Source organism: Sardina pilchardus, chromosome 5 (assembly GCF_963854185.1).
Source record: "Sardina pilchardus chromosome 5, fSarPil1.1, whole genome shotgun sequence".
Classification (NCBI taxonomy): Eukaryota; Metazoa; Chordata; class Actinopteri; order Clupeiformes; family Clupeidae; genus Sardina; species Sardina pilchardus.
The window spans coordinates 11,602,263-11,614,102 of NC_084998.1; positions in this window are offsets into that span (position 1 = coordinate 11,602,263).

Consider the following 11,840-nt stretch of genomic DNA (forward strand, 5'->3'; position numbering starts at 1 on the left):
ACTGGTCTCACTCTGTGTCTGCTTTCATATCAAAGAGTCGGTAGTATTACATTTGTAGCCTATGTCAATTTGTTTTACTGTGTTAAGCTCTGATTGAGTGTATGGCTAAGAATGTTTGGAGTGAAAGCTCTAAACTTTTATTGTAGGATTTCAGAACTTTCAGCTCGGCTGTGTGTCACATACTGTTTTTATCCATTTCCCTGGAGCTGAAACTGATCATTTGGCATGACAATGACAGCCAGAGATTGATAGTTGATGCGCCTTACTTCATTGAAGCTAAAGGGTATGAAAATCAGAAATGATTTGTGATGTTAATTTTTTTTCCACCCAATTTCATTCACCTGGACAGTATTTTATAAAACTGTACAATTTCTAATAATAACCTCCTTACCTGTTCTTTTCCGCCATCCCAGGTATTAGTAAAACATTATGTATACACACACACATACATACATATATATATATGCCTACTGTATAAAACTGTAAAAGCAGTGAAGATGTGTACAGTAGATAGTTACATGGAGCATCACATTTTGTGTCCAATTGTTTGTGTTCATGAATGCAAACTGAAGAAAGATATATAATTAATCTATAGTGTGTGTGTGTGTGTGTGTGTGTGTGTGTGTGTGCACGCACATGCGCCGCCTGTGTATGTGTGCACATCTGTATACAGTAGGTGTTTTGGAAAGAGCTGACATGGCAACAACCCCAGATGAACCTCTGGAAGTCACACATGAGTATTTACTGTACGTGGGAGATGATAATGTGTCTTTCTATTGCACTCAGTTTTTCTGTGTGTTTGGTGTGAAAGATACATGGCAACTAGTGACAAGAGAGGATGTAATGTTGATGTGATGCAGCAATTAGAGGCAAAATATCTCAATTACGCAACAAAGTTAAACTTAACATAGTTAACTTTTGAGGTGACAAGTGATGGTTGAATCATCACATGAATCATTGTATATGTGAACGGGCTTAAACTGCAGCTTGAGAGAGGCACCGAGGATGCCTTTCACGTCAACAAGTCACTGACCTTCATCCAAACCCATTGTGATTTTGATTACTGTAAGGTAATCCTATTGTCCTATAATCCTATACATACTGTAGGTATCAATGATTATTCTCACACATATATTTTTTTTCTGAAAGTTCAAAGTTCAAAACCAAATATAGACGTTTCTCATGTTGATAAATTATGTATCAGTGGGCCTAAAGACCATATTTAAAAAAGAAGTCTGCTTCTTTTTAATGAACAGAAGAGCCTCCTGGTTTTAAAAACTTTAGGCCAATATTTGATTACCGGGATTACCATCGCAATGCCTGTGTATGGTGAAGTACTGAATGTGCATTGTCCCATGGCACACAACACACACAGGGCATTGGTGTCTATGAAGTGGATTTGTTATAAATTCAATGTCGGCCATCCTGCTCTCCTGCTTTAAAAGTGGACACGGCACAATTCAACAGTTAAAAGTAGATCTCAAACGTCGAGCGATGGCGAGTTGTGAGGGGTCTGTATGGGGATGATGCCAGAATTTCCCTGCTCACAGAATGGCTGCTGTATACTCAGATATTAATGAATTGTGTGACAAGACCTAACTATTATGTAATATTCAAAGAGAATTCAAAAATAATAGATGAAGAACCTCCATATTTCACAATTCCTCATATAGCGACATTCTCGTCATGACTAAGGCACTGTCAGTGCTGAATGGTTATTGTCTTTCCTTACTCTGTCTCAACTCTGTCCTCAGCACTGACAACTTATACATACTGTATATGTACTTTCATGTTCAAATTAAACATCCATGTATCATTGTAACTATAGGGTGAACCTTCATATTATTTTTTGTATATTTGAATAGATTAATCAAATTACTCAGCAAAATGAACAAATTAATTAAACAAAACAAAAAAGGAAATATTTCATAAGACACATGAATACCTGTCAAGTTTTGTCCAACAAAATATCCTGAAATGTGGATGAACACTGTCTACAAGCAGCAATTTTAAACACCTCCATATGACTGGTTAAATCCAAACTTCTCCAACAACTCTGCACAATTTTTGTGAAAAAGGAAAATATACGAGCCGTCAGTGGACAGATGATTAATGATACATGACTGGGTTTAATGCCCAAATTACCATCTGGAGATCAGTCTCCTCCCATCAACACTTTATTTCCTGTTATGCTTATCTTGCAATAAAGGCACACATGCACCCGAACCATATGGCTAAATTAGAATAATTGCATGCTATTCTGTGGTGGGTGAGAAAAGCATATTTCAAAAGGTGGAGCAAGACAATGTAGAATCCAAAGCTTTTTGAAAACGCTTATTAAAATCAATCATGTGAAGGGTTAAATTAAAGAAATAATATAAAAGCAAATCAAACAATCAAGCCTACACAGCTATTCATAAATTAGAGCACAGGTACCCCTCAGTCCTAAGTACTCAGAAATACTGACACTTGAATGTTTACTTTGGTAGGTTGGTGGTTTTTACCAAGTAGCACATTTTATTTGACCACCAGGAAGGCAGAATATTTTAAAGTTTGAACTTTTAAATGTTATTCAGATGTGATCTGATTCAAGACTCCTGTCAGACGCTGTGAATTATGTGCGTAGAAGATTTAGGCAAACAGGGCTGGTTTGTAGGGTGTTTGGCGTCTAAGTTCATCATTACTATTGACCAGAACAGCAAAAGATGACATTCTAAAGGTAACATGTTATGCATCTCTGCCAAGAAAAATAATGAAACATAACCGATGTGCTTGAGCGCATCTGAGTCTAAAAACAGCTGGTCCAACCCAACGTCCTTTCACGTTTCTCATATAAGAACTCGAAAGACCCATTTGCTGAGCATATCCTTTGAATGACATCCTTTAATAAATATTTTGTGTACAGCCAACTCATACAAATGTATAATTGCTCTTGGCTCGGCTGGTTGGCAAATCAACCACCTCTTAGGGTGGTCATTATAATTAAGAGTGAAAGGTGTTTGTTTCCTCAAACAGAAAGTTAAAGAAATATTGCATACACAACAATTACTGACATTCTGTGTCCCATACACATTTAATATCCCTAAATGAGTGCCCCACCAGCTGCTCAAAAGTAATAATTTCTTGAGTTGCTAGAGATTACTTTCAGATGATCAGAGTGTCTCTTCAAAAAGAAGCCCATTTTAGTGGTTTGTGCTGCTGAGAACAGTACACCCTGCATCACATCCATATATGAAAGGCATCACTTGTGACAAGACCAAGAGTCCTTTCATCATGGAAATGAATTCTGCAAGGTAAGAATTCCATGATATATTTTTTTGTGATATTTGTCTGCTGTTTTGTTTACAGTAAGTGTCGGTAGGCCACTAATAACTAAAGGACCACATACATACATACAGTACACATCAGATGGTCTGGGCTTGGTATTCAGGGGCCGAGAATAATTGTTCTATTTTAACATCTGAAAAGCATTGATCAGTCTTGGGCATGAGTGTAAGTGTGAGAAGTTACTACTATAACTGCACAGTTTAAGCGGCACCCGCAAGTCTGACCAAAATCCTTTTCATTAGCATCAGATGGCTAATGCCCCGACTGGATTCACCATGCAGTTGTGTTTGCATGCTGAGTTGAATGAATGCTCCTTTGAAAATGTGTGGAGTTTTCCTAAATGTTGCAGGACCTTTCCATGCCATATCTTACATGTAAAATATGCTAGCAGCCTAATAAAACAAAAACAAAAATTCTGAATCATGAATCACTTGTTAGTATTAGAATAAAGGCAATAAATAAATAGGCAAGCAGAAAAGTATGTACTGTAATACAACTGATGGCAATAATCATACAAATGCTCATTGGATGGAATACATAAGCAGGCCTCCAGCTTTCATGAACTCTCCCTCTCTCTCTCTCTCTCTGTCTCTCTCATCAAACATAAAAAACAAAATCAGACATAAAGTGTTACCTCAAAGGAGCATATTTTAAATGACTGATTAATATGGGATGTTATGGAGAAACATGAAGATTATGACCTGCAGGTGGATTCAACAGTCCTAACATTTTTTTTTTTTTTACATTTCTTTTTGAAAGCTGCCATCATATGATGGTGAAGGGATTGGTTTATGTTAAGAGTACTGATAACCTTTATAATAATAACAATAATAAAAAAACGTTTCCATTTTTTCCCTTGAATTGTGTCACTTATTTTACGGACCTCGTTTATATGAAGCCTGGCACAAAAATGAGAGATGACTTGTGTTCAGACAAAACTACAAGACGCTGGTCAAGATAAATGTAAAAATGAACCAGAGGTGTTTTATTGAGATAGAAGCAGTTTATAAACTCAAAATACAAGATTATGATAACACAAATGAAAAAGATTGTACTAACTTACATAGGACTAACTATACATTCATGGATTCAATTCAAAGTGAATAGTTAGATGGAAAATAAATGATAAATACGGTATATAAGGCTGAAAGGGGTCAACACTAATGTGTTCTCCATCATGCCAAAGTGCTTTTCAGTTCCTTACACAACAGTGGCTCCTACTGGATGAAATATGTCCTGCCGCATGGGATATCAAGTGTTTGTTTTCTTGTGTGATGCTATCTTAAGCAGGTGCCAGTGTCATTCAGACAGCTCTCTATATTATCTACAGACATCTAGAATGAATTCACTCATGAATTGGAAAAGTCAATGCAACATTTATCATGTGGACAGTAACCAGAGATGAAATATTTTGTGATGACTAATTTCTGCTTTTGTTGTAGGCTACAGGAAATATTCAGGCCATGATTAAGAAAACATTTCCTTTTTGCAACGACGACACCCTGGCACCAGCTACCTCACTTTTACATGTCTCTCGGTTTGCAAATGGATACCATATTTGTGGGCATGTGGGTCAGCCTCTTACTTTTTAAGGGGATAAGTGCTGTGAAGTCTTACATATGCGTCTCATTGCATGCGGAGTCCGTTCAGGTCTTGAAGGATTTTGTGACCTGAATGATTATATCATTCCTCATGTTTCTCAGTAACTATTTCAAACCAGATGCGTTTTGTACATAACTCAGTAACGTGGTTAATGACAGATCCTAGTCAAATATTTATCCATAGATGAATTCTGATGACTCTTCTCCTTAATTGACTGTGCCATTTATTCCAGCCGTGCAGGACTGAAAAACCTCGCTCACATCCAAACACACAGGTGGTCAGAGATTTGTTTTTGGAATGTTTAATACCATCAATTTGGTGATTAGATGATGTGGTTTCTAGTTGTCTGCCACTGTGCATTAAATATCCGTAATTGCATAATTTCCCAAATAACTGCTCAGCGATGCATCTTTGGCTGGGGTGATTACATTCCCAAGAGTAGGAAAAATCCAACCAAGGAAGGGACTGTGTGCTTGGCCAGTCAGACTTCACACCTGTCTTATAATAGACATTTTATATGTGAATACTGTGCACCAGTTGTAGTAGCTGCATCTGCTGTTTACAGATGGTCAGGCAGCCAATGCAGGATGGTACACCTTTCTAAAGGACGTTTCAGTAACTGGTACAAGATACAATCTATTGGGCTATTTTTCTCACCTCCCTGGGTGCTGTTCGTTGTTCATTGTTATACCAAGTTGGCTTTTTCTGCAAAGCCATTGCAGCACGGGGAGAGAAATCTCTCCCACATATGGAAGGCATTTAGACCTCATGACTATGGAAAGCCTGCAGAAATACACCCAAACTCTCTCTGCCTTTGACCCACACCTTATATAAAGCTCTGTGCAATTAGCCTTACTTAACCCTGCTGTTTTCAGTAAGGAGCAGACACTAAAAAACGCATGTCATCAGGCCCGAAAGCTTTCGTGGGATAGCTTTGCAAATGACACTTGGTTGAAGGCGACGGAATCTGCAGGACAGGTTGAATACATTGTTCTTATTTTTTCAGAGTCAAGGCAATGGGCATAGAAAATGCACTTTGTGGAATTGCTGATTGTTTTGATTAGTCGTATTGCGCACTCACAGACTAATTGCAGTTTAAAAGAAATTTATCATTGTCACAGAAATAATTTAGAAATGGAATTTTCTGTGTTCCATTGCCTGCGATAGTGTTGTGATATTTTGTTTGATGAAACCCAGGCAGAACAATGAAGACTTCAAGAAAGATTACTCATGGAAAATATCACTCTGCATGTATAATACGACATGCTCCCTTTTATCCTGGGGCCTGAAACCTCAAGGGATTTATAGTTCTTAGTCACTTAAGCAACCCAAGATCAACTCACTCACTGATAGCAGACATATGGCTTCCACTTTTGGGTGTGCTGAACAACAGATCACAATTTAGTGGAGCCAAGTAAAGTGAGATGGCAGAGGACAAGGAACATTTCATTTGATTGCAACATATCTGGTGATGTGGTGAGTACTGCGGAGACTTTAATGAATTGTGAAGGCCAATAATTAATGTCATAATTACTTTACAGTTTTTTCCAATCGTATACACACTAAAATTAAGGTTATCAGACAGTTAACAATACTTAACACTTAAGAAGCAAAACACCTGCGCAGAGCAGTACAACATTAAGCACAAATTCAGCTTCACACTTTTTGAAAAACATTACACACAGTGAATGTCAAAATGTAAAACACATTTTAACACCTTAGACACAGATAAAGATTGTTAGGTACTTCCTCTTCATTACAAAGCCCTGGCTTGCCAATGACCACACTAATGAACAAATTGAATAAACACATCCACCAGGTGTGTAAGCACGCATGTGCAAAATTGAAAACGCAGCACTCAGGTGTGTTATGCTCGATCCTCGAGGGGCGTTCCCACTGATCTATAACTAACACTGGATAGACTATCCCATTGTTTTCGCCCCATTATTCTTTATGTCGATCAGTGAGGATCGAGGCCCGAGGAGCGAGGGAGGATGTATAAAAGCCCAAATGAGAGGCACCCATAGCCTGTGATGTGGATGAACTATTATGGCTTGATCCAGCTAGACGGAGAGATGATTAGAGTATTATGTATTGTTGTTACTTGTTTATATTGTTGCTTTAGTTTTTCTTCAGTGACTGTAAGTGTACAGTACTTTTTATTTGTGTACAAATTTTTTTTTTCTACACTTTACAGTAGTAAGAACTATAATTTTGGCATTTTCTGTTGATTGATAACTGAACATATGGTACAGTGAAAGAAAGAAATATTGTCTGCAGCATCAGTTTTGTGCATTGCTTGATGAGGGTTCATCAAAATATTTTTGTCATCTAAATTATCCTAATGCTCTCAAACAATATGTCTGAATAAGATCCATATATTGGAAGAGGGTTTTTACAGATGTGTTTTGAATTTATTGTGTTGGTGTGTGTAAGATAGCGACAGTGTGGAATCATTCAAAGAATGTGTTAGTGATATGAGAACAGTATAAGGTTTTATCAATGTGTTTATTGTTTTGACAGAAATATTTCATTTTGCTAACAATCTGTTATGTTCTGCTGATTGGGTGTTGTGTTTGGTTAATTGTGTGATGTGTTTAGACAAAAAGAGCCCCGTTTTCAAAATTGTGTGTTAACGATTGGAAAAAACTGTAAACTCACAATACACAGCTAAAGGAATATAGGCTCAAAAGCAAATGTGGCACCTATTTTTATATCTCTTGTCCTTCTCTCTTACTCTTACTCTCTCTTTCTCTCTCTCTCTCTCTCTCTCTCTCTCTCTCACACACACACACACACACAAGCAAACATGGAGAGCACGGCATTGTTTAAAATTTTCAATTCATAGCGAATAAAAAAGATTTATATAGTCAGTAATTTTGCAAATACCATTCATTCAAATAGAATTTCTTGCATGTGGGACAAAACATGTGAAATTGCTGTGGTCGTAAGGTCATTTGTGTGCTGTGTGTTGAGAAAATGGCCTTTCCCTCCATTGTATGAGGGGAGGCATGCTGGGTAAAAATGTGTTTGGACATTACACAGACCTGGAGTGGTTAATAGCACTAATTTCCAGCAGACATTTTCTGAAATAAAACATGGGTGTGGGATGAAAAAAAAAAGTATTTGGACTTTGAATGAGCAAGGGTTTAATTGAATCCACATTTATTAATGTGAACCAGAAAGCAGGCCTGACAGCCACATCCCTTCACGTTCAGCCACATAGGAAACAGATCACTTATAATTTAATTATGTTTATTTTAACTTAAATAAATCTTAATACCAATGAGGGAAACTACAGCAACAGATGCTCTGTTGATCACAGACAAATTGTCCCAAGATTTAACGAAAATACAATCCATCTGAGCAAAGGTGAAGTGTGCCTCTTGAATGATTTCTCTTTACTTTTACTGTTTTTTGTATGATGAACACTGGCATGTTAATGTACTGTATATTAACAGTATGCTGCCTGCCCTGGTTCTTCAGAGTAAACATACACAAATAGTATTCCATTCACGTTATAAGAAAACATTACTCTGATGTATATAGTATAATGTCAGGCTAAAATACCCAATATAGGTCCACCTTTCACATTGCTGAATACTGAGTAAACTAGACGCTTTATCAAAACATTAAGTTGGTACTCAAATTTTCCACACCTATGCTTCGGTCTGGACTATATACAATGTCAGTCAATTATTTATGTGTTTATTTATAGTAGTTGGAGAGTTCATGCTGCATGTTAGAGTGCTTATTAGATATGCAATGCTGGCTAGAATAAGTGATCTTATTCATATCATACAACTGAATGAACAACCAGCAAATTTATGCCTGAGTCTTAAGCAGTTTTCATAAAACTTGTGAGTGGATTTTGTATCAGTGTTGGTGAATTGTACACAATGAATGTGGAAGCAGAGGACAAAGGAGATGGAAATAGCAACACATGCATGCTTATGTTCCAAATGAGACCAAATGGAATTTGTGCCTATGGTTTAACCTGAGGTGACGCATCAAAACAGTGAACTAAATAGAAAAAAATGCTGCAAAAAATATTTTCTGTTTCATTTTAATGTATTTGTTTTGTCCTTCCATGGAATTGATGCATAGTTCAGGTCATTACGTTAAAAAAATGAAAATTCAAACAAATTCCATAACTGATGTTTGCCGTTAAAATGACTAGTGCTTATGTAACTCAGTTTCTTCAGCGGTGAGTGTGTGATTAAAGAGGGTGGTGACGGACATTCTCTGTAAACGCTCCATCTCTATACTCTCTTTCTGTCCGTTGCTACAGATTTAGAAAAGCCTCAGCGCAATAGCTTATACTTCTTGTGGTCTTTTGTCCTGAAGAGCTCTCCTTATACCAGCTTGTACTGTGTGTGCAGATACTGTACATATAGTTGCACATATCATATGTGTGTCATGACATCTGAATATTTATAATTTGTCAAACTACTGCATTATGCTCCTTATACAGTGCACATGCATCATTCTCACTCATAATAACCGTCTTCTTCAGAAAATACTGATTAGTATGTTCTCATTTTTAGGAATTCTGTTAATGTGCATTATGAGAGTAGATCACGTTGGCAGGAAATGACCTAATGGCATGACTTAATTGTTTGCATCAGGTGAACGCTGCAGTTTGGGTTTTGGATACAGTTACCGTATGTGATTATAGGACAATGTCATCATATGTATGTTAATATTTGTGCCACAAATCTGTAATCATAATACTAGAGAGATATGCCCTCCTGCACCCCCCAATGCCAAGACATCGAATTATGCAACAGCATTGTATCACTCACTGTTGTCCAGAATAATCACTTGTTACAAACTGGAGTTTGCCATGCCAAATGGTCAAATAACTGACAGAGAAAGAGAGCGCAGAGGTGAGATGATCTCAGTTTAGTGAAGAAACCTAATTACAGAGAATGGCAGGAAAAACACTGATATGCCTTGCTCAATAACCCTCTCTTGGGCCATTGCTTCATGTCAAAGTTGCAGAGTTGCAGTTCTCCTTTTACAGTAAGATGAATTAGAGTAGTGCTACAAAGTATTGTTAGCTTTTGTCTTACGTCATAAATATTTGGTACTTTGGCTGCAATATCTGGACTTAGTTTTCCATGCCAGAGATTTCTGTTCATATGATTATAGTTATGACTGTAATTTGTTCACCACCAATAATAGTTCATAAAATAGAATAGAATCTGAATGTGTGTGTGTGTGTGTGTGTGTGTGTGTGTGTGTGTGTGTGTGTGTGTGTGTGTGTGTAGGTGTGTGTGTGTGTGTGTGTGTGTGTGTGTGTGTGTGTGTGTGTGTGTGTGTGTGTGTGTTTGTGTGTGTGTGTGTGTGTGTGTGTGGGGGGGGTGGGGGGGTGTGTATGGTGTTATACTCTAGGGAAAGTCAATATTGAATAAAACATTTGCATAGGCCTTTGTCTTGGGTCGTCTTGGGTACTCTTTTTTTGGACACACACCAAGGTCTCAAAGGCGTCTTGATCATTTATCTAGTACTTCAATTTTGCATCCACCTATAGTGTTGGGTACTGTAAGTGGATGAGGCTAAAGACAGAGGGCACATGGTAAGGACAACTGTAGGGTACATCTAATTTTTACTGGGATTTGTTCCTTTCCATTGCAAGGTGTTACACAACCTCGGTCAGGCCAAGGTAACAAGAGCGGGAGGAAAAAGGAAAGTGGATGTCCGCACACTGAGACTCCAAAACCGACAAGGTTTACTTAAAACCACATACAACGTTTCGACCCACCAGGGTCTTCTTCGGGCATCAATGATCCACTGCGGACATCCACTGTGCGGACATCCACTTTCCTTTATCACTGTTACATTATAGTGTCCTGCACCTGGCCCCAGTGAGGTGGGATGTGCATGCACCTACTTAACCTAAACAAGAGAGGGAGGGCCACCACACTCAGGTCACAATAATATGGGGCAATAAGCAGGCACTATACTTTTTTTGTCTTCCATCAGAAAGGCACATGTAGGGAACCTCAAGTTTATCCCATTGCAAGGATACTTATCACATTTATTCCATTGCAGGGCCTTCCATTAGGAGACTTCCCTAAATTGATGCAGGTAGGGACGCCCTTTATTTCACTGCATAATTTTTTATCCACTAGAAAAGCACTTACGTTGTCACTTCTTTAATGCTTTCTCACGTGTAGTACAATTATATACAGGGATGCATTACCACTGCATTGAACTGGAACTGGAAATGACACCCTTTGGAACCATCATATAGCGGCAGCATAAAAGGCACTCCATAATGGCACCCTTTTCGAACGGAAGGGCACACATAGGCAGCACCAGGTATTAAGTAGGCAGCACCAGGTATTAATTACATTTTAAGTTTCTTGGTGTTTTGAGCCCCCAACGTTATCTTCAAGGCGGCGCTGCCTGGAAGGCGCTAGGGTTTGGCATGGGTTAAGGGTAGGGGTAGGATTTAGGGGTAGGATTTAAGTGCCTTTAAGTCAACAGTGGCAGCGCTGCCTGGGAGACGACTTTGGGGGCTCAAAACACCATTGAGCCCATTTTAAAGGGCACCTTACAGGGTGCATCATGATTACAACAGTAGAAGGGCACTCATTAAGACACATTCTTTATCATTCTTTGCACTGAAGCATGGGGACACCAGGGGAAGGCGGTTGCCACCCTCTGAGTCCGCTAGTGTCTCTCCACCACTACTTGGAACAACTGGGGCAAGAGGTTTCAATTCACTTTTTTTTCCATCTGGATGATGTTCAAATAATAAACAGCAGAGGGAGCTGTTTCCAAAACAGAAAACAGAGTTGCATTGCTAACCTCTATTAGTCTATGCAATGCTATGATATTACATACTATGACTGGTTTCAGCCATCTTCACTCAGATGTGATAGTGGGCTCATTTCTTTTTG